This window comes from Equus asinus, chromosome 4 (assembly GCF_041296235.1).
Source record: "Equus asinus isolate D_3611 breed Donkey chromosome 4, EquAss-T2T_v2, whole genome shotgun sequence".
NCBI lineage: Eukaryota > Metazoa > Chordata > Mammalia > Perissodactyla > Equidae > Equus > Equus asinus.
Window position 1 is genome coordinate 16,218,724 of NC_091793.1, and position 23,593 is coordinate 16,242,316.

At 54.2% G+C, this 23,593-nt stretch overlaps 1 protein-coding gene and 1 long non-coding RNA gene across 16 annotated transcripts in view; one reads left to right on the top strand and one right to left on the bottom strand.

Annotated features, from left to right (window-relative positions):
* Positions 1–10,102, bottom strand: part of PPARA (peroxisome proliferator activated receptor alpha) — a 72,331-nt gene extending 62,229 nt beyond the window's left edge. For 2 of the 14 annotated variants that reach the window (XM_044777765.2, XM_044777774.2), the window contains exons 1-3: positions 8,775–8,974; positions 7,666–7,818; positions 6,607–6,667 (exon numbers count right to left, since the gene is read on the bottom strand). The gene's annotated coding sequence lies outside the window, so the exon portion shown is untranslated. Of the gene's footprint in view, positions 1–6,606; positions 6,668–7,653; positions 7,819–8,380; positions 8,663–8,774; positions 8,986–9,993 lie in introns of those variants that run through there. The other 12 variants (XM_044777748.2, XM_044777745.2, XM_044777758.2 and 9 more) reach the window with 10 other exon arrangements.
* On the top strand, positions 9,165–13,999 carry LOC139045018 (uncharacterized). Of its 2 annotated transcripts, none has more exons than XR_011502521.1 (3): positions 9,165–9,563; positions 12,210–12,344; positions 12,786–13,999. It is a non-coding gene; the product is annotated as an uncharacterized lncRNA (long non-coding RNA). The 2 variants fall into 2 exon arrangements; XR_011502520.1 differs by lacking the exon at positions 9,165–9,563 and adding an exon at positions 10,259–11,947.
* The last annotated feature ends 9,594 nt before the right edge of the window (positions 14,000–23,593 follow it).

The following is a 23,593-nucleotide window of genomic DNA, read 5'->3' on the forward strand; positions in this document are numbered from 1 at the left end:
CCTGAACGTCAGTCATTAGTAGCACGACGACAGTTAACATCCACCTGAGATTTGGATTCTGCTGACCTAAGAGGGTCAGAAGGATTTCACGTATCACTTAATGCCTTTAAGATAACCCTCAGAACTAAAATGGGTTCTGAAATTTCTTGGGTGACTTTTATTTACTCTTTCCTCTCTCCCAACTTAGTTCCTTTAGGGAATTTGAAAGACAAGCATTTCCTAGGCTGCACGTTCCGCTCGGGGTTAAAATGCTGCTTGCTCTGGCAGCCGCCACGGTGCCAGGGAGCAGCCCTGCCTCGAGCTGGCTCTTACCACACAGCTCATGTCCTGGGCTTCGTGCCTGCCTCCCCTCTGAGCCTGCGGTCGTGCTCAGGCAACTGGGCCTGTTGTGTTCCCACTGCTTTCCCAACACGTAGAACACTGCCTGGCACAGAGTAGGCGCTCAGTAAACATGTGCTGAATGAATGAATGAGTTCAGGAAGAAATGACTGAAGTGCCCCCTGAACAGCTGCTGAAATGAAGGCAGAATCTGTCAAATCAGAGAGATTCAAACTGCGGTAGGGTATCTGAGGGGCGACATTCCTGCATCTGGTTTGGGGGAGGATCAAGGAAGGCTTCACGAAAGAGGTGGTGTCCGATTAGGCCTTGACGGAATCTCAAATGGAGGAGATCCCACAGGAGCTGCAGCTCGCACAGCCGGTCCTGTAGCGCCTGCCGGCAGTGCGCTCCAGGAGGATGGTGAGCGAGGCAGCTAGGGATCCCCCCACCCTCGGGTCCGTGACCCACTGACTCATCACTCATCTGGGAGAGGGACTTCCATCAAGCTGCCAGGCAAATTGCATGCGCTTTGGAGAAAAAGCCCTGAGCTGGTTAGTGCTTCTATCAGAGAGATCGCCCTGGGCACGCACTTCAGAGAGGTTTTCCTAAGAAAGCAATTTGAAGCTGAGATCTCCAGAGTAGAGGTTATGGGGGTGAGGTGGGGGATGAGGGTGAGGGAGCGCCCCAGGGATGAAGGAGGAAGCACGGTGGGTGGGAGGAACCAGTAGTGTAGAAATAAAGTCGGCCCCTGAGTCGTAGGGCCAGGCCTTCCTAGTCAGGACGGGAGCTGACAAATGAGGATGGGTGAGTCAGCGTTAAGGCTGGAGAGCGAACCATAAGCAAAGAAACATCTACAGAGTTCTTACTATGCCAGGTACCACCCCCCATGGAAAGCACTAGTATTTGCCCCATCTGGAGACAGGGAAACTGAGGCACAGGTGAGAGGAGCAGTCCACGTGCGTCGGAGAGCTGAGGGTTGGGACCCTGCACTTGTCCTGCCTCTGTTGCCCCAGCAGAGGCCACTCACTGGACAAGGAGGAAGACCACGGTCAGGGAGGGCAAACACAGGTGGCTCAGAACCGGACGCTCTAAGTTTGAGCCTCAGGGAGGGTGGGTGGTGGTGTCGGGAAGGCCAGTGGGTGCTGGGCCTGACGTCACGACAAGGATGACGAAGAGCAGGGGACCTCTAGGGAGGTGGTGAGGTGGGCTGGATCCAGGCCACCTTGGAGACGAAGTGCTGGCACAGGGGGAGGGAAAGCCAGGAGGGCTCGGAGGAAGGTACACACAGAGGACCAGAAAGGGAACAGCCGTCCCCCGGCCCCTTGGCAATTCAACGTCACGTGTGTAAACACGATGACAGCAGCTGTCTAGAATGACAGGCCGGTGGATGTGTTAATGCCTTAGGTTGGAACTGCACCTTTTCATCTCTTGAAAGTAATTCCGTCCCTGAGTTCTGAGTTTTAATGGCTTGGCTTGTCTTTCACGTTTCCTTAAAGGGACTGAACCAGATCGGAGACCCTAAGTGGGCATGTATCTTTCTGAACTGTCTCCTAGAAAATGGTTTATTCTACTCAGACAGCCCACATCTGAATTCATTCACGCCAAACACAGCAACCCCATGCTCCCTAGGTACCATGCTCTCTAATCTGTCCATGATTCAGCCTTGGATATATCTGGGTTTTTTTCCTCCTAGATTCTCCTTTCTCTTAAGTGTTGTACCTCTCTTCGTATCAAAGATTACCAGCCGTCCTTGAATCTGGTTAAATATTCACCCTGCCTCAACTTCTGACCTAGACACTGAAAGCTAACTTTGTTAGATTCATCTAAGTAAAGAGAAAGGAGGAGGAAAAAAAGTTGATAATCTTCAGTTTCCAGAGTGAGAGAAAAATTTCATAGTTCTCTCCTCTTAGATTGAAATCCTGCTAAGCATTCTTTAGACTCTACATTCACACACGAAGGCCAGGACTCAGGAAGAATTGCTACTGCTCTCCCCCGAAAGCTTTCCACGCAAACCTTCCTCTGCCACCATCCGCAGTCGCCCCCAGCCAGGAATAGTAACCTTCCTCTTTCTGGTCAACGCATCAGTGCTGATCTGCACTTCCTGTCTCTTCACTGCCGGTTCTGAGCTTTGGTTTCCAGGCTGCTCCAGGGCTCGGTCAGCATCCTTCACCTGCCATTGGTGACCACCCTCCCATTCATTTTCAGAAATGCTCCACACACAACTGAGTGCATGCGCCTTCACCCACCTTTTTCCCTGGGTCTAGAACCTTCTTTCTCTGACTTGGACAAACCCTCCAGGCACCAATACTTCCACCCCAAGTTCTTTCATCATCACTTGTCATACATGCTTTTTTGTTTTTGGTGAAGAAGATTGGCCCTGAGCTCACATCTGTGCCAATCTTCCTCTATTTTATGTGGGATGCCACCAGAGCATGGCTTGATGAGTGGGCTAGCTCCATGCCCGGGATCCAAACTGGTGAAACCCTGGGCTGCCAAAGTGGAGCGTGCGAACCTAACCACTCAGCCACGGGGCCGGCCCCCACACATGCTCTTTTAATCCTGTTTGTGCTGGTCTTGTCTCTCAAGGAACATCAGTTTCAAGTGCATTTAAATTCTCCAATACCTTTCTCTTCTTCACGCTTCTTATTTTTCAAAGCCGCCTTCTTCTTTGGGGTCTCACCTCCCATCAACCTCTCATTGTCAATTTCTTTGCACAATTGAACTTTTTTAAAAACTACTTGTCTCTTCTAGCACTCCATACTGAACATAATGATTAGGGTTATTTCTATGATTTGAGAACCACAGCAAGAGAATGCCTTCCTTTCTGGAAAATACTCTCAACAAGGGAGTTTTTCTAAAGAAAGAAGAGAACAAAGGTCGTTTTCTGAACTGGCGCGCACATCGGTCTGCCTGCTGTGCACCATCAGGAGGGCTCGGCGGAGACGGGAGCGGAAGCTGCCTTGCCTAGATCGCCTAAGAGACTCTGTAACATTTTCAAAGTGGAAAATCAGGGCAATCATAATACTCAAGCAAAATACTCCCCTCATAGATCCTAACATCTACGGGAGCCATGCACGTGTCAAATGCAGCCCTGTTTGTTTCTATTATAAATAACTTCCACACACACAGAGATGATTCTGTTTAACCCAAATTTCAAATTTCTCTGAACATCTTCCGTTTAAACATCATTCACGTTAATCCCATCCTCAATGCACAGACAGAAAAACAGAAATAGACTGTGAGTGGACAACAGTGAATAAAGAAGACACTAGCCCGGTCATCACGCTGTCCCGCAAAATGAGCCACAATGAGACGGCCGTCTCGAATTTATCAAACGTACTGATAATCGCAGACAGAGCGGAATATGCTCCTCTCATTGGCAGCCTGATAGATGTCAACTTGTCCAATAAGGAAAGCTGCCTGAAAATGCTTCCAAGAATTCTTCCAGTGAAAAAAACCCCATCTGGCATACAGGTAATAGAAAAAAACTTGCTTTCAGATCATCAAGATGTGGTTGTCCCTTGATTCTGCAATCTTGTATTTTATAAGCCTATTGCTCAACTGTAAACATGCATTTACATCTTCACATAAGGCTGACAACTAATTACTTAGACTATTTCAGAAAGGGACATAGCCACATGTCAACCTCACCATAACCAGGTCTCTTTCACTGGAGCTTGGCGATTTGTCACCTCAGTGTGGTTATCACATAACCACAGACTGACTCAGTTACAAATGGCGGCAGGAAAACCTGGGGCCTCACCCACTCTTTAAAATGGGGAAAAAAAGGGAACTGCAATACACTGTTTACTTAACTTTATTATAATTTCAAATCATTCCCATGAAGCTCATAATCTTTGAGACAATTAGTCCTTCTGTATTTGCTTTCCTAACTCCTACCATTCAATGCAATACTTCTTCATAAGCCTACTTGGGATCTCTAAGTTAAAGCGTAAATCGATCAGAATAGAAACTGCCACTCCTCTTTATTTGCAAATCTCCTAAAATACAGCAAAGTAAAAGCAGTCAGAAGAGAGCTGCATCCTGGAACACAGAAGATGTTTAATCCGTGTTTTCTCTAATTTCTCCTGTGCAGATCTCACGTCCACAACTGGAGTGTCTGCAGGACCCTTGCCATGTTAAATATCAGCACATCCCAACGCACAAAGGTTTAAACATAGCCCTGTCCAACCGAGTCTGTTGTTTGGGATTTGAATCCATGATCTCGCAGAAAGAAAGAGCATTTTACTTAATTAGCTTCTCAAACCATCTCATAAAAAGTCTACTTAATGCATGATATACCCCAAACCTAATGATAATTACGCATAGAATCGTTTTAACTGCCACCACCACGTTTACAGCCCTGACGCAACAGAAGCTTCACGTGGAAGTCCAGTGTGGCGTACAGGACACCCATCTAGCACCGATGGAAGAACGCGCTCTCACCAACCCAGGTACCAGGGAAGGGGCAAAACGGCAGGTGGAGTCCTCCTGTGGAGGGTAGGCCTGCTGTCTGTGCTTCTAAGTGCCCCAGCCAGCTCCCCGCCACATCTGAGTACCGGAGAAAACAGAGGCCCACCAATAAATACTTGTTGAATTAAATTCTGTTCATCACTTATTTGTTAATGAACATTTACAAGTGCCGACTCAGTATACAGGACCAGCTGCGCAGAAATGAGCAAGGCACACTCCGCTGTCAGCAAGTTAGAACCAGTGGGGAGAGTGACACTAACGAGGAGCCCGATGCAGGGCAGCACCCAGGAGCCGCCCGACACAGGCGCGCCCAGGTCCAGGAAGACTGCACAGAGCCTGCGATTTCGCAGACCCGCCAAGGAGGAGGGCCAGTATGGTCTAGCTATACCGGAGTCAGGACAAATGCAAAATGCATCACCATCCAAACCTGAGGCATGTCCACGTTCAGAGAAAACACGAGCCACTCGTGACGTTTTATTCTAACTGGTGTAGAACTCTCAAGTACCTATTAAAAATTTTTTTAAAAATTTGCATATGGAGAGGAGGTGTGTTTCTTTCTGAAAGCCTTTGAAAAATCATAAAATGGTCAGAGCAAAAATCATACAGGAATCAGATGTGGCTGAGGGAAATGGGCGGGCAGCTCAGAGTGTAGCTTCGTCCTCTCGAGACGCCTCCTGGGCCGCAGACGGTTTTACAGATTTTATAAAGAATCTTCACGTAAGCCACCGTTTTTGACCCTTCAGAGGCGGAAGGCAGAGGAAATCCATTTTCTGATGAGAAAATAGCAGTGGAGGGATGTGGACAAAACCCCCAGGCCTGGCAGGCAGCAGCTGAGGGACGAAAATCCAAACCTCACGGTTAACCACCTAACGCCTTTTCCACCAGAACAAGCTGCTTTCCTGATGCAAACCAAAAATCTTCCAATACTTCTTGTCTATACGCTGATCTCAAAGCAAATGCAGCTCACACACAGGAACAGCTCGAACAGGGCTGACTCGGTGAGGAGTAAATTCTTCACTTTCGAGACCCCACCGTATCATAACTACACGATGCTAAGGAATTAAATCCTCTAGAAGCAAAGGACAAACGCACCTCCAGATAACGAGCAAATCAGACTACATTACACCTGCGACCCACAGAAGAGGCTGGAAAATTCGCCCATGTGTTCATTTCCCTAAGAAGCTCACTGCACTCCAGCAACAGAAACACCTGGAAGAAGAAACAAGTTCTTTTAAATAAGGTCCATTGGGACATCCAGGACTTCTCCTTTTTGGCTCTTACCTTAAAACTATCTTAACACCAAGTCGGAAATTAAAATTCTCTGCCTAATTTTCCCTAACCACATAGCCTTAGAAGTGGGTTGGCTTGTTTATGTAATTAATAAGGTAGAAATAGCAGATACAGCAAATGTTTTCCTACAAACAGAAACTATGCCTCTTTTTGAAATGTCTATGAAACATTTAAAAGACTGACTTTACGCCAAGCCACCGAAAACAGGCCCTCAAATTCCAAAAAAGCAGAAATTATACAGGCCACATCCTCTAACTGCAAGGCAACAAAATTACTACAATTGTTCAACAACACCAGCCGCTTGGAACTTAAGATACTCAACCCACTTGCCATTGAGAATACATCCACTCACACACAGACACCGTGAGAGGGGAAAAAAGAGCAGAGAATCTGGCATGTCTAAAATCTGTTTACATTAAGCAGAGAAACATTTCAATAAAATCTTTTTAAAGATTACTTAAAGAATATTTATTATGAAAACATGGATGCTCATAGACGGCATGCAAGGAAAAAAGCACTGCTCACCAATCGCCAAACAGCACGGTGCTAGGCAAGAAGAGTTCCCTCTCTGCACTCCAGTTTCATCCTTTAAGAAGGTGAGGATAATCTTTACATTTCTCTTTCATATTCTGGCATAAAAATCAGCTTCACGAGCAGATCCAAAGTTGCCTTGCTCAGTAGTGAGCCAAGAGCCCACAGCAGCTACTTAATAACTATTTATAGAATGAATGAATAAATATACACATACACACACACATATAAAGGAACTGACTAATTAATGTATCTGAACGCAATGGAATATTATAGACATTTAAGATGATAAAGCACAAACACATTTATTCACATGGAAAGACTTTTCATAACCTAATAGTCAATAAAGCAGGTTACAAAATAGTTTATATAGAAGAAACCTTTTTTTCTCTCCTCTCTCTGTCACACACACATACAATGTTTAAAAAACTGTTCACAATTTTGACAAACACAAGCTAGTAAAAAAACTGATTTTATGGTTACAGAATGACCTATACGTCTAAGATGTGAGAAAAGAGAGAGAAAACTTTTTTTCTACTGTCAATTTGCCTTTCCTTCAAAGTCGTACAGAATTTCGTCAGGCTCACGGTCCGGCCCCTCACGGCCAGTGACCTCTCGAATCTGCCATGGGCCACTTCTCCATGCTGTCGCAGTCCTAGCTGATGGCAGTTCTAGACCTGACCTGCTATCTCAGCAAGCCGTCTGCTTGACACTGAGATTAGAATTAAGACAGCTAAGAGGCCAGGACGCTGCTCTTCCCTTGTCAGCCTGAGCAACTTCAGGGTCCACCAAGTAATAACAGGTCTCTGTTACACGACCTAGTTTTAAATTACATGGAACCAGACTGCTATGAAGAAATGAAGTTCCTAGTGAAACTGACACAATAAAGTTTTCAGAACTTAAAGGGGAATCTATCCACGTTTATCTTATTTTCAAAGCACTGAAAATATATCTCAGGTACATCACAAAAGGATAATTAACCCCCAAAATGCTATGTAGGGCAGCGGAAAGCATTTCATTCTGGAAACAAGTAAATCAAACCTTCTATTTCACCTGGGATGCCAACGTCTGGGTTCTGTGCTTGTCGTGCCACAAACTGTTACTTCCCAGGGGAGGGAGGGCCTTTCACGGCAGCCTTGGCACGGAGAAGGTAAAGGAGGAAACGACTGCGATACGTCCTCTGGATTCTCCCCAGCTCTCCACCACCTTGGAAGAGGAAAGTCACCGTGACCCCGCTTCTTCCACGGCAACGGCATGGCAGGAGGGTTGTTCCCAGGAAAGCCCTGGGCCCCGCCTCCCTTCCCCACTGCCCGCGCACCCCTTCCCAAGCAGGCCCGGGAGAGGAGGGTGGCTGGGTGGAGGTGGGCGTGCAGCCCCGAAGGTCCCTGAGCGCCCCGCGAAACCCAAGACAGTATACCACCACGGACTTTCTTAGAAAGAACCTTGACATGTGGGGCACGCCGTCCTTCTTTAAATGAAAAAGGCGAGGACAGCACAGGCGCGCTGCTGTCCGCTGTTAGTCTGGGGCGGGCGTGGGGGCAGAACAGACCCTCGGGACGTCCGCCGGCACCCCCTGCGCCCCGGGGCCGCCTGACTGCGCTCGGCGCGAAGCGGGGCCGTCCCGCCAAGGCGCCCCGCGGCCGGCGCACTGCCCCGCGTGAGTTTCTCCCGTCGGACCGCGGCCGCCGGGCGCACGGCCCCGGGCTCGGTCTGTCTGGGCCTGGGGCTACCTAGCCTCGGGGATCCCCAAGGGTCTTGGGAAACGTACCCCCAGTCGGTGACGCCCAAACTCGACCGCGCCGAGGGAAGGGAGCGCCCGAGGCCCCCGCCCGGTGGGCCATCCCTCCCAGGGGACAACCTAAGGATCCAGAGGCTCTGAGGGCCCCGGCCTCGCCCGCCGCGCAGCGCAGCCCCGCCGACAGCCACGGACGCCGGGGCTCCGGGCAGGCCCCCGGCACTCGGGGCGAGGCCGAGCACGGGTTGGCCCCCTGGGCCCGGGGATCCCGGACACAAGTCCGCGGCGGGCGCCGGAGCCCCGAGCCCCGCGCATGCGCCGCCTGGCCCCGGCCCCTCCCCCGCCCGCCGCCACCCTGGGTCCCCGGGTAGCGGAGGCCCGGCCCGCGGACCCCCGCGCGCCCGCCCGCCCGCCCGTCCCTGGGCACCTGGGGCCGTGGTCCGCCGCCTGCCGGTCCGCCGGGCGAGCGCGCCGAGGGAGGCGGCGCCGGGCAGGGCGCTAGAGGCCGCCTCCGCCCCCGCCGCCCACTGCCCCCGCCGCGGGGCCGCCGCGTCCCCTGCCCATGCCCGGCACCGCCTCCCCGCGCCCGTGCCAGCCGCGCCCCCGCGGCACGCGCCGCCCCCTGGGCCCCAGCCCGACCCGGCAGCGCGGGCGGCGAGCGCGGGTGGCCGACCCGGAAGCCCCGCCCCCGGGCCTCCCGTCCCGCCCTCGGGTCCCCGGGCGGGACACACCTCCCGGACGGCGGCTCCCGATTGGCTTCCCGCGGGGGCGGGGGGACCACAGAGACCACGGGGCCGCGCTGGGTGGTTCTCACCTCGTGCCCTGCAGCAGCTGCACCAGTGGGGAAACTGAGGCTGGGGAGGCGGAGGGACTGCCAAGGTCACCGGGCGGGCGGGAACGGTGCCGCGATGGGACACTGCGGGCGGCTGGGCTTAGGCGCGCGCGTCGGGAGGGGCTGAAGTCCAGGCGGAGGCGGGCGCGAGGCTGCGGGACGGGTGGACGTTCCCGCCCAGCGCCTTGGCCACGCTGGCGAGGCCCTTCCTCCCTCGGGGAGCCCGGCTCTGCCGGTCTGTACGAGGATCTGGTCTAGAGGCTCGGGGGTGCGCGGGGTGGGGAGTCGGGGGCGGGCGGGGAAGGACCTGTCCCCGGGACCCCAGGGTGCCAAAGAAGGAGAAAGGGAACACGAGCTGGGAGGACGCATCAACAGGTGGCGAAGGTGCGGCTGGCGGGGGAACGGGTAGGATGAAGGGCAAAGGGGACGGGCGCGGGGAGGCGCTGCCCTCTCCGACCACCCGCCCCCCACCCCACAGCCGGCTGCCAAAGAGCCGTGCCACCTCCCCCTGTGCGTCCCGGTTGAGGGGCTGACTGTGCCCAGCCGAGGCGCTGGGCCTCTGCCAGCGCAAGGGGAGGTCGCGGCCCCGACAGCCAATAGCTAGGAGCAAGGCGGGGTGGAGGAGCTGCAAAACGGCTGTGTTTGCGCGGCGACGCCCAGCTCCCTGCGGGGAATGCACAAAACCTCTGGTGCCAGGGCATCAGGATGCCCCTCCTTTGGGAACGAAATGTGTGCTATGCCAGCCCTCCTCCCTGCCCTCCCGCTGCTCCTGCCACTGATCTATTTGTAGCGGCAAGCGCCCAGGAGGACCTACTCGGGGCAGGCAACGCGGCTCCAGCAAATCCCTGCATCAGGCAGTCGCTGGAGAACAGGCCGGAGCGGTCCCTTTCGCAGATGCCTTTTAAACTCACGATGGTTGGTTAGCTCCATGCCTGGGTGAACTTTGCCCCACCATGCACACACCCACACAACCTTCCCACTTGTACCCAGACAAGTCCAGATTTTATTGCACATGCTAGCAATAGCCAATATTTGTACTATGTTTCACTAGGAAGTGTTCCCCGTACGTTATATCCTGGATATCTGTTGAGTGGGGAGGCGACAGTATTATTTATTTGTGCGGCTAGGGGCCATAGTGTGCTGGGTGTCATGGATATAGCAGTGAAGGAAGCTGACGAGCAGCTCCCCTTGTGGAGCTCGTGTCCTCATGAGGACCTTCAGGCTCAAAGATGTCACTGATGTACTCGGGATCCCAGGCTGTCAAGGACTAACAGCCCAAACGTAGGTGTGTTGGCTTCTTTTCCCACTTGCGCCACAGTGGTCTGCCATAAATCCAGCTCAACCAGGCAGCTGGAAAGACCCGGGAACAGTCGTTTTGAACGAGGACAAAGGAAGCTGTGCAGGGTTCAACAGAGTGGTGTGCACATCCAGCAGACACAGAGAAGTGATATTCTGGGGTTCTTGGGGTTCCCAAGGTTTTAGGGAGACAAAACTTGTTTTTCATGCATGTGTTGAAAGTTGTCGCTGAGCAAATGCTCCAGCCAGGCCCCCACAGGTAGAAAGGGGAAGGAAGTGCAGGAATTTCTCATGGGAGGGTCCTGGCTGGAAATGGCTCCATACATGCTGCCCCCTGGGGGACTGTGGGTTCCTGTTTGCCGTGAAGACCTTGTCACTCACCCAGCATAGGAGAAACTTCCACAAAGGACACCCCCTGCGCCGCCCCCAGCTGCAGGAAATCTCTCCCTCCCTTCTTACCTCCTTCAGTGTTGATGGAGCGTAGGCAACACAGCAGAACAGAGACGGCCGTCTGTGCAGGGCCTGAGCAGAAGTCTGTAACTTCAGGGGCAAATCAGCGCTCTCGAAAACACGTCTGAGCCCCACCTGGTTCCCCTTGGAGCCTTCGTCAATCCTGGAGCATTTGGGGGCACATGTATCTCAGTTCATAGCTTCCATTTATCTGGTGCTGATGCTGTTCCAGGGCCCGTTTCATGTTTTCTAATCTTGAGGATGTTTGGAGAAATAATTATTATGGCACCCACATTACAATGGGGAGGCAGAGGCACAGAGAGGCGCCCACTGCACCAGGTCACATAGATTGTGGGGCCCAGGATAGGAGGTGGGTCTCTGGAGCCCATGCCTGCCCTGCTGAGCCACTCGGGGATACCCCAACCTGTCCAGTCCCACCAGTGCAGCCGAGACTCTCCCTCGGCCTCCCAGGGAGAATCAGGAAGCGGGGACATTCAGAGGAGGGGGTGGTGACCTGAAGTGATAGGGGTCTGCCACCAATACTAGGCAGCAGGTTACACCCCAAATGTGTAAGCAGGTAGGGTCAGCTGTCTGCGTTCAGAGAGAATGTGAGACCCAACTGCTGGCCCCAGCCTGTGCCGGGGGAAGCTTCCCCCAGGGGTCCGGGGGTCCAGGCGGCGGAGTCTGTCTGTTTGCCCTGCAACTCAGGCAAGCCCTCTTCCAGGGCCTGTCCAGGGCCTCTGCGGGTCACTTGCTTGCCCTTTGCTGATCCACAAAGCTTCCTGATGAGATGGAATCTGTGCTTCCTGAGTGTTGTCAGCCAGGGCAGTGGCCTCTGATCTCCTGGAAGTGTGCCTTCAGGTCAGGTGGTGGGGCAGGGGGAGGCAAACTGAGAAAGGGAGAGTTCACTGTCGGAAGGACAGAGCTGCTCCGTGGCCCGCAGCAGGACATCGGTGGGGACCAGCTGTGGGCATGTGCATGGCTGCCGTCTTAGTAATGACAGCAAAACCTCGTGGGTCCAGGTAATGTAGTCTTGTCACTTTAAGGCACAGAACTCGCAACAGTCCTGCAAGGCAACCAGGTTCGTCCTCGTTTTACAGATGAGGAAACTGAGGACCAGGGATGACATCACTTCGCTGAGGTCTCCAAGAGAGAGCAAGAACCGGCTCTCAGAGTCCAAACCCACTCTACCATTCACACCTGCCCCGGGGTACCCCCAGGGGTTGGCTGTCTGGTTCAGAAACCTGTGCTCTCCTGGCCTGATACCCGGGCTGTCTCTGGCAGATCCAGGAGCACGGTTTTAAGGATCAGTCTCGGTCCCAGAGCTCCAGAGAGGCAGCTGTGACACAGTGGCAGTGGCAGGAGAGAGGGGCCATATTCAAGGGGAGAGAGAGTGGAAATGGTACAAGACGGACAGAGGTAGGTAGCACCTTGTGGCCAGGTGGGGAGTTTGGCTCGACTCCAACAGATTAGTACAAATAATAAATGATACATGTTAACTAATTGTTATTACTGAAGGAGAGGTGGTGGTGGCGGTAGGTAAAGCCATGTGCTCACTTGAGGTCTGCAGGATCTGGAACCTTCTGCAGGCCCAGCAGCTGCTGCTGTCATAGACACTCCACCCCTTTGATAAATAACCTGTCCCCAGCCGAAGTTTACAGACTGGCTTTGCTACAGTGTCCACCTCAATGTGGCTTCTCCGTTCCAGAGAAGCCCGCAACAACGCACCCGCAGCAGCCCTGCCCCCGTCCCCTTCCCTCCAGAGAGTCAGATACTCTCCTCGTCAGCACTCGCTATTCCATCCCCCGGTGGCTTAATCTCCTTGGGACAGGGCCTGAGTCATCGACGTCCTTTGTCTAGGGTGAGTGTGGAGCTTCAGGACCCCCGTGACCTGGTGAAGAGAGTCTCGCCGTAAAGCATGATGGATAGACGAATTTGGTTGATCGGGGACATTCCGCTCTGCTGGAGATGGAGATCTGACCCAGGAGGGGTCCCATCCGGGACCTGCACTGTTGTGGGTGGGCGAGGTCTGGGGGACTGAGACGGGACCCTGTGTGTTGATGCCCAAATGCACAATAAAGGCAGGTGGATATGCACGTCACTGCCTCTGCCTGGGGCATCCCCGTTTCCCTCCTGAGGTCAACAGATAGAACCTTGGGTTTGGAGTCGCACAGACCTGGATTCCAAACCATGCTCTACCTTCTACTCATAACACAGCCTTGGCCACACGACTTGCCCATCTCTAAAAGGGGCAGCAATGCTTGCCTCCATAGACTCTGGGGTGAGAATTAGGAGGCTGCCTGCGGGAAGCGCAGGGTCAGGACCTGAAAGATGGGTCAGATTTGAGACTTGGTGATCACCTACCAGAGGCCTCTACCAAGGATCACCTCCTCCAGGAAGCCTGCTTGGCATCCATCCCACCAGCAAAGCTGCCCTCTTCCCTGGGTCGCAGCTGCCTCCCATGTGGCTTTTGTCTAGTTCAGCGCTCCCTTTCTGGTGCCTAGTCCTGTCTTGCCACTCGAAATGGCGGACGTTGATTGAGCCCTCGAACCTCCCTGACACCCGGCCAGGTGCCTGCGTGTTGCTCCCTCACGTGATCCTCAGATCTAGCCTGGTATCTGCCTTTCATAGAAGAGTCCTGTCAGCCGTGGAGGCAGCGTGAACTTGAGCCCGAGCAGCCTGCCAGCCCCCAGCCCCCGGCTGCGGCTCCAGGAGAGAGCTCTGTGCCAGCTGGGCCAGCCTCACCCAGTTCTTCAGTCCGGGAGCCTAGCACCGGGCCTGGCACACAGGAGCCTCCGTGAGTGTGCGAGGCTGTTCTGTTGGCACCTGCTGCCTTGGTCATCACTGACTAGAGGAGGTGGACCATGGTGCCCAGCCCCCTGAAGGGACAGACCATGTCTGACAGAATGTTCCCAGTCTGCAGCAAAATGGAGAAGAAAAGCCAGGACATTGCAGAGAGATTTCTGTAAAGCTTCATCTAGTTGATGTCAAGAAATACCCCTTTTCTCCCTGAGAGCGTCCTTTACGTTCTTGCATTGTTATTCAAAATGCTTTTTCTGAATAAAAATGTCTTAGATGAAGTGCTGATAACAGGGACTGGTATGTTTTGACTCGACAGACCCCGAAGCTGTGTAAAGTGCTGTTGGTTCATAAATCCCCAAGTTGAGGGCCCGCAGGCCCAGGTGGGCTCTGTTTACTGATAAACACGCAGCCGGTTGTGAAGGCCTGTTGACATTTTTCCAGGCTTCTGCTGCCCAGCTCTCTCCTCCAGGTTTACTTACGATATTTGTGTTCAAGTCAACACCCGGGCTCGGGCTCGTGTCGAGACTTGCACGTGGAACGTAAAATCCCTCGTGAGGGCCTGATTTCCATCTTAGGCAGAGCGAGGCGGCAGAGTGTGGGCCGCTACCTGGGGAGCCTGCGTCAGTCACACACCCACGCAGGGCCTTGGCTCACATGCCATTGGGCACCCTTGGGGCGGGGGTCCGGCCTGGGGACGAGCCTACCCTCTGCCTGGGAGCCTGAGGTCTGCGGGGGAGGGAGTTGGCTGGAGGCAGGAAGAAAGGTGAATTCTGTGTGCTGTGCGAGGGCAGTCCCCAGGGCAACGCTCCCTAGAAGGTGACGGTGGCCCCAGGTGGAGGACTCGGGGCCAGCACCCTGGCGGGAGGGGTTCCTGGATGCTTGGTGGGACAGGCCAACGACTGGGAGACTGTAGCCTGTCATTTCATCTCTCCAGGAGGACGCGTTAGATTAAGTCTGCGAATGTTAGCACTGAGTGTAATTTTAAAACAAAACCCCGAGGGGCTGGCCCCGTGGCCGAGTGGTTAAGTTCTCACGCTCCGCTGCAGGCGGCCCAGTGTTTCGTTGGTTCGAATCCTGGGCGCGGACACGGCACTGCTCATCAAACCACGCTGAAGCAGCGTCCCACATGCCGCAACTAGAAGAACCCACAACGGAGAATATACAACTATGTACTGGGGGGCTTTGGGGAGAAAAAGGAAAAAATAAAATCTTTAAAAAAAAAAACCAAAATCCCGCCCCCGTCAAAAACAAAGCTCTAGTAGTCGCTAAGTAGGTGCCAGGTACTGTGCTGGCCCTTGAGTGTGACTCCCATGTCACCGCCCAGCGCCCCCAGTGCTGACTCTCTCTAGGAGGGCGCCATGGGCACTGGGCTCCTGCAGGGCTGCCGGAAAGTTCCGGGTGCCCCCCCACTCCCAACTCCCAGGCGTCTGGCCACTGGGGCCTCCAGCCTACCAGGAGGGAGACTGCTCAGACCTCGACTTCTGTCCTCGCACTCCATCCCCCCAGGTCAAGGTCCCAACCTTGCCAGCTTGACAAAGGTCTTGGGACAGAAGGGCTGAGCTCCATCTCCCACTTCCTGCTGCCCCCAACTCGGCCCTGGGGTTCTCCACTATCTTGGCCCTTCTTACAGGCTTTTGACATAATTTTTTTTTAATGATTTTTTTATCCAAAATGTTTACTTGTTTGCAGGGAGAGAGGCAGTTGGAATAACCTGGCCTGCCATTACCGGACGCAGAGGTTGAACCTTGCTTTCAGGGGTCGATGGTGTCTGTTTATCTTCTGGTTCAGACACAAAGTTGTTCAGGACTCAGCCTGCTCTGCTCCAGGTGTCCTCACCTCACCTGGCACAGGGCAGGTGGTCACTAATCAGGGATTTTTGAGCACGTCCCCTAAGGGCAGTGTTGACCCAGAGGAAAGCGGTCATGGTCCCCTTCCTAGGCAGAGGGTCAGGTGCCCCGAGCTCCCTCCTGGCTTGGCTTTGTGTAGAGGTCGTTGGTGATGTGCCGCCTGTGTACAGGGCCCTTTGTACTCAGCAACGCTTGGCCTCAAGTGGCCCTGCAGGCAGCCGCTCCTGTCCCTGCTCCCAGCCATGGAAACTGAGGCTGAGAGCTGAGCCGAGTACCTGAGAGCGGCAAGCCTGGGCCGGGTGCTCGACAACCTGGCTCACGTGTGCTCAATTTTTCCACTGTGCCTACTGCTCCCCTCCCGGGCACTGTGACCTTGGACAGCTACGACCCCCCTGCATCTGTTCCCAACTGTAAACTGAGAGGCTGGGCTGGATAATCTCAAACGTCCCCTGCCAGCTCGGGATTCCGAGTTGTGCTCGGAGATGTGACTGTGACATGCTCCAGGAGCCAGCTGCCAGTGCCCACGAGGGAGTCATTTTTTCCTGCCTTACTTGGGCGGAAGCAGGCACATGACTGTCCTGCTGAGCCCTTGCAGTGAATTAGATCCGTGTATTGTGCTCTGTGCTTTGGAAATGCGTTCAGGAGCGGCCTCCAGGCCTGGGATGGGCCTCTACGCTTGTTCCCCGGGGGAAATCAGCTCCCTTTTTGGCTGGAAGCTCCCAGGTCAAGGCAGGTCAAATGAAAGTCACCCGCCTCTGTCTTCTGCAAACACAGAGCAGATAAAGGCTTCATATCCCCTCCAACCCCATCCTGGGGAGGGGACACTCTCGGTGCCCTCCCACCATCCGACTTGCTCTTCCAGTCCCAACCACTGCTTTGGCCCAAAAATACGCTGTAGCTTCTTGTTGGAAACCAGCAGAGGTGACGGATCCTGCTGATAAGAGGAAGAAGTTGCCAGGTGGTGCATGCCTCGGTGAATTCACGGAACAGCAGCGACCCGGGGCTAGGCCGCTCCACGAGGCCTCCGCTCACGCACCGGGACGATAGGGAAACAGAAGGCCGGTTCCCAGCTGGGCCGGGGCTTCCTCGCCCAGTTGCTTCTGCCCTCTTGGAAGAGAGCCCAAGAAGTCGGCTGGGAGGGGTCTCTTGGCAGGACCCGAGGTCCAGCTGGATCTTTCTGGACTGGGGGATTCTTTAAGAGCTCGACCCCATGGAATTCTCTCTGGGCCCCTGGGCTGGGCACAGGCCCTGAAAGGAAGACTCAGGCAGCCATGTGGGTGACACAGGGCTCACCACTGACAGAGCCCCTTTCCCCATCGCCAGTTATGTTCAGGGCAGCAAAGCTGAGCTGAGTCCAAGCCCTAATGCCGGCTCTGCTGGTGAACTTGGCTGATGGCCTCACCACTCAGCTCCTCATTTCCTTGTGGGCAGAATTAAGGCCGCCCTTGGGGGGGGGGTCTCTGTCAGGGTCAGAGGTCATGAAGGTCGAGGTGGCCCAGTCAACTGGCTACAGGCCCTGATTCTCCTCCACCCGGCCCGCCATGTGCTTTCCACTGGGCGCTTGTTTCTTACTTCCCACCGGCCGCCAGGCCCTGTCCCCCCCTGCACAGCCCACCCTCTCGCCACATCCCTGCACTGCTGGCAGCCTGACAGGCGTGGCAGAGCCCCTGGGCCCAACACTTGGCGTCACCCATGGTTATGTTCCCACCTCTCTCCAGCCTCTCCACTTGCAATCCACCACATCACACTTGCTTTTGCTTCTACAGGATGTCTCCTCCTCTCACTTCTCTTTTTCCTTTAAGGATTGCTTCAGGTGCCGCCTCCTCCAGGAAGGCCTCCCTGATCCCCCCCTCTCCAGGCTGTGTTCCTCTTCTGAGCTCCTCAGGACCAGTGCCTCTGCTGGTCTCCCTGTTTCACTCTTGTCTGTTCACTAGTTCATCTCCTCACTGGACTGGAAGCTTCTTGGGGATTAGGATCTTATCTGAGATTATTAATAACAATAATAACAGAAATGATGGAATAAAAAAAATCACCATTTTATTCATATTCTACATCCCACATGTTCAGATTTAACAATGCCCAGCTATTCTGTGCAGAAAACTCTCTCTAGTGCTTGCTTTTACTCATACTACAATCTTATTTTATAGTGAAATATATCACCTATGCACTCTGAAATTTTGTTTTTATTATGATACATATGATATTCACTATATTTAAATAAACTTTTTACTTATTTATTTTTTAACATAGTAATTTTTTATTGTGGTAAAATATATATAACATAAAATTTACTTCTTTTTTTTTTAAGATTGGCTCCTGAGCTAACATCTGTTGCCAATCTTCTTTTTTTCCTTCTTCTTCTTCTCCCCAAAGCCCCCTGGTACATAGTTGTATATTTTTTAGTCGTGGGTCCTTCTCGTTGTGGCACGTGGGATGGCACCTCAGCGTGGCTTGATGAGCAGTGCCATGTCTGCGCCCAGGATCCGAACTGGGCCGCCGAAGCGGAGCACGAGAACTTAACCACTTGGCCACGGGGCCGGCCCCTGAAATTTACTATTTTTAAGTAGACGCTTCAGTGGCTTTAAGCACATTCACACCGTTGTGTAACTATTGCCAGTGTCCGTCTCCGGGACTTTTTCACCTTTCCAGGCTGAAACTCTGTCCTGTTAAACAGTAACTCCCCATTTCCCATTCAGGATTTTAAGTAGCTGTGAGAGGTTTTTGGAACATTTGGTGAAATCAGAATGAGGGCTGTAACAAATAGTATGGCAGTGATGTTAACCCTCGATGTTAGTCATCGTACGCTGGTCATATAAAACAGCCATTCTCAAACATTTTGGTTTCATGACTCCTTTATACTCTTTTTTTAATTTATTTTTTTAATTGAAGTTAACATTGGTTTATAATGTTATATTCCTTTATACTCTTAAAAGCTGTTAAGAACCCCAAAATGTTTATTTGGCCTATACTTGTCGATATTTCCAATACTAGAAATTAAAACTGAAAAAACCTTTAAATATTTATTAATCCATATAAAAATAATAATAAGCCATTCACATGTTAACACATACAACACTTTTATGAAAATGATTATATTTTTCAAAGCCAAAAAATTGTTTTTAAACATGTTTGCAAATCTCTCTAACGTCTGGTTTGGCACAGGGGAGCTGGATTCTCGCGTCTACTGCAGCAGGTCGTGTTTGTCGATGTCTATGAAGAAAAGCCAGCCTCACATGAATAGCAGGTGGACGAGGCAGGGCGTGTTAATAGCGGTTTCAGGCAACTGTGGGTATTCTTGGATACTGCACCAAAATTCATCCAGTGGATGTTTCTTTTCTGTTCTAACATCGCAGCTTTATCTCGGTATCATGTGCCGTAGAACTCAGACTCACAGAGGCACACAGCCCTCACCACCGTCCATTCCCCCCTGGGGCCTGGGAGTGCATTTGAAGGGAGTGTGCTCAGGCCAGGATAAAACCAGGACCCCCCACACCTGATGGGGAGACGTCACGGGAGGGGAGGTGGCAGGCAGGCTCGGTCCCATCAGGAGAGTCCTCAGGCCCCGCAGACAGGTCCACTCTGAGTGGCCTCCTGCCCTCCCACCTAAGACCACGTGGGAAGCGGGCTTTTGGCGCCGATGGTCACCGTGGAAAAGAGAGGGCATCCCCATTGCCCAGCACAGCGGCCCTGATTCTGTGTCCACCAAGATGGGGATACAAAACATCTGGAGAAACGTGGAGAAGAATTTGGGAACCGTGGTTAATGAGACAAGACAGAGGCCAAGAGGTCAAGAACACGGTGATGGTCCCAGGCTCTTGCAGCCACTGTAACAAATGACCACAAACTTAGTGGAAAAACAACCCCAGTTTCGGAGGGCAGAGTCTGACATGGGTCTCTCGGGGCTAAGGTCAAGGCACGGGCAGGGCTGTGTTCCCTCTGGAGGCTCCAGGGCAGAATCCGGTTCCGTGGCCTTTCCAGCTTGAAGGGGCCCCGCATTCCTCGGCTTGTGGCCCTTCCTTCATCTTCAAAGCCAGCAAGGAAGCGTCTTCCACTCTCTCTCCCCTCGGCCCTCCTTCTTCCTCTCATGCCCCTTAGCATGACCTTGGACCCACCCGGTTGATCCAGGATCATCTCCCCATCTCAAGATCCTTAACTCAGTCACGCGTGCAAAGTCCCTCTTGCCATGTAAGGTGACATATTCACAGATTCTGAGGATCAGGACGTGGACGTCTTGGGGGGGCCATAATTGTGTCAACCACAGTAGTCAGGAGTGTGGCCACTGGAGCAGGCTGGCTCTGCCATTTGCCACCTGTGGGGCCTTGGGTGAGTCATCTCACCTCTCCATACCTCAGTTTCCCTGTCTGTAAAGAAGGGTTAATGATAGTCGGACCTCATCAGGCTGTTGAAAGGATCCATAAGGTCGTCAGGGCCGGGCCTGGTGCTTAAGGAGTGCTGGCACATAGGCGGAGGTGTGCCCTTGAGCGGTCCAGTGGTTTCCAATGGGGTTGAGCTTTACTGGCCACGGGCCTGTGGGCAGGGGCCCTTTGCCCTTCGCAGTCCAGGAAACCGGCCTTGACAAGCCCGCAGCGCCGCACCTGCGGCTGCTCTGCTGTGGCTTCGGAAGGGTTAATGTGCAGCCCTATACGGGAGGCCCATCTGTGTCCCAGAGCCGGGGGCCCAGCCACCCTCTCCCACGCCTGACCTGAAAGAGTTCCCCAAGGACCAGGGGAGGCTCCTGGGGACGGCACCGCAGCAGCCAGCCCCAGGGGGGTGTCCACTGTGCAGGTGGGGAGATGGAGCCCGGAAGTGGAGGGGCTAGTCAGGGGCAGCCCCCTGCTACTGGGCTCCTGCCTCCTGGTTCACTGCTGTTTCTATAACACTTCCTGGCAAATGGTGTGTGACGTGGGCAGGGGCAGCGTTTATGGGAGTCCCGTGGCCGCAGCCTGTGTAGCTGAGGAGAGACAGACCACTTGGATCAGTGGGCAGGACACCTGTGCATCTGCCCGTCACCCCTCCCGGCTGGGTGCTCGTTGCTCCCATACTCAGAGCACCTAGGCTCACCCCGGAGTGGGGGACGGGAGGGCAGGAGGTGGCCCAAGCCGCCACAGCCACACAGGGCTTCTTCTTGGATTTAACTGGTTTACAAGAAAGAGGACTTGCTTTTCCTTCCATGTGACGTCCTCCCACGTTGCTGGAAGTCGCAGGCGCTGAATGTGCACTCGTTGGACAATGACTCATCCGTCGGCCGAGTGCTGGGGAAGAGATGGAATAAGGCTCTCTCCCCCCGGTCTCAAAGCCTCCATTTTTCTCAGTTAACGTATAATGTAAGGGGGATTTATTTCAAAACAATAAAAAGAACATTGGCCTCAGCAGGCTGTATGACCTTGAGCAAATCACTCTCCCCACCCCCAGGGTGGGCACAACCAGCCCCCAGCTGCGGGAGGTGGCAGCCCCAAGGGCTCGTCTCTGTGCCCCACTCAGGAAGCTGCCCTGGGAAGTCCAGAACTGGAGCAGAGGGAGCTAAGCCCGCTACTGGGTGTCTGACCTTCGGCTGAGCAGGAGCCCCCCAGGACCATGGTTCTGCTTCCTCATCCAACAGAGGAGAAAGATGAGGGTGGGAGAGCCACTGGACTCCACATGGCCAAGTTACTGGTGGAGTGGGGAGCGGAGGTGACCTTCCCTGACTCTCAGCTCAGGGCCACGTTGAGCATGGACGTGTGCACAGGAATGCATATATGTGTATATTCTTGCATATGCATGCGTGCATGGGCAGGTGTGCATTTGTGTGTGCACATGTGTGCACATACATGTGACTGTGTGCACTTGTGTGCCACCTGAGCGAGAATGTGCATGCACCCATGCACGCCTGTGTGCAAACATGTATGCATGTGAGTATATGCATGTGCTTTTGCACATGTGCGTCTGTGTGTGCACACATGTGAGTTTTTCGTTTACTCCCTGCAGCAATCCAGAGGGCGGTGGAGACGGATGCAAAGGCAGGCCTGGTGAGGAGCTGCCGGCTGGGCTCTGTCCCGCCCTACATCCGCCCACAGTCTGCTCAGACCCCAAAGGCCTTGGGACCTTGCACTCGGGACAGCCAAGGTCACAGGGGCAGGACGCTTCCCAGGACACGCTGCCAGCACCTTTGACCGTCTCCACTGCTATTTCCCAACGTCTCCCACTTGAGGGCATCTTGCCTGTGTTTTTTGGTTCCCAGCCCAATCTAAGGGCCAGCTGCTGCGCTGCCGTCGCTGGGGGAGCTCTGTCTCCCAGTAGCAATGGGACCGTCCCCACCCCGTGAGGGTGCCGGGCGCAGCCTGCTCCAGGCCAGCCTCTGGGAGTCCCCTTCCCCACTGATCTGCCTCCATCGCTGCTGAGCCTCAAGCCTTCCCCGGGCTCCAGAGGACTTCGAGCGTAACGTGAACAGCCTCGGTTTCTCTACCATTTACTTCACTGGGAACAAAGACAGAATTGTCACAGCCTCTGGGAAAGGGGAAGCAGTTCGTGTGACACAAAGAATTTATTTTTTCCTTCCCTGATCTGAGTCCTAACACCAGGCCCATGGGCTGCTTGGGAATTCAGAAGCAGCTTCTTGGAGAAGGCCGAGGCAGGCAGTGTGGGTGCAGTGCTGGCCATGGCTCCTGCTGTGCCAGCTGTGCCTCCCGGGGCGTCCATCTTGTCCCTTGACACCTGCCCACAGCCCACATGCGGGTTTGGGACGCACTTGGCATCTCTTTCTCCCAACACTGGCCTCTCCCACCCTCCTCCTCCAGGCTCCTCTCTGGGTTCCTTGGCCTCTGCTCAGGACTTAAGTGCTGTCCCCCGTCACTCCCAGCTGTACCCCCAGCAGTCTTCCTCTTTCCAGTCAGCCAGCCCTCCTGGGTGCCCCCCGCCATTGCCCAGAAGCCTGACGCCTCTCAATCCTCTCGATCTCGGCCAACAGCGCCAACTGCCGGCCAGTTCTGTCCAAGCCGGACACGAGGAGCTGGCCTAGACACTCCCACGCCCCACTGACCCTCCCCTCTCTGGCCAAGGCTCCTCTCCAGAGCAGCTCTCTCCTTACTGCCACCTCCTCACAGCCACCACCACCCCGCCCAGGCCAAGCCACCACCGGCTCCCCAAACAGCCCCCACCTGGGCTCCCCTGCCCCTGAACCCCTCCTCTGAAAGCACCTCTGATCCTATCACTCTATAGCTTCAAATGTTCCCGAGCCTTCTCACTGCCACAGGAGAAAGGCTTGTCTCCCAACTCAACCCCTAGGCCCCACAGGGGGATCGCGGGGGGCATGGACCGCGCAGGGATGAGGAGGGAGGAACGTGCAGGGATGACGGAGGAGCGCACAGGGATGGGGCCGAGGGAGGTGACCCAGGCCCCGGCCCTGACCCCAAGGAGTGCCAGGCCAGAGGGGAGCCCAGTAACAATGCCTGGGCAGTCAGGGACCAGGGGTGACCTTTCTGGGTCGAAGGGGTGGAGGAGGGGAAGGCATTGTGGGGACAACCAGAGCAGAAGCCTGGGGGTCTTCAGGACTCCAAGTTGGTGGAGGCAGACACGGCCACAGAGCCAGCGGGGGAGGAGGGGCCGCGGACCGGGCAGGCTGCCTGTAGGAGGCAGCCAGCCAAGGAAGGAATTGCACATGGCATGTCAGGGGCCAGTTTGGGCTTCACAGAGCTGGAGCTCCACAGCACACTTGCAGGGGAAACTTGAGCCCCGGGGTGCTGGGCCCTGAGGGAGGATGGGCAGCCATGAGGGGTACGCTGGGCAGAGGCCAGCCTGCTGAGGCCCAGGCTCTGAGGACGGCCGAGAGCAGGCTTAGGAGAACCAGCTCATTTACTCCTTACCTGACCCTATGGGACGGTCCTAGTGACCCCCATTCTGCAGGTGAGGAAACTGAGGCAGAGAGAGGCCATAGTGCTAGGACTGGTGGAGCCGGGATTGGAGCCAGGGTCTCAGGTCTGAGTAGGGTCTCCCAAGTGCTGTGAGTTTCCCCCGTCAGAGATGAGGACGGAGCCTGGCGTGGGG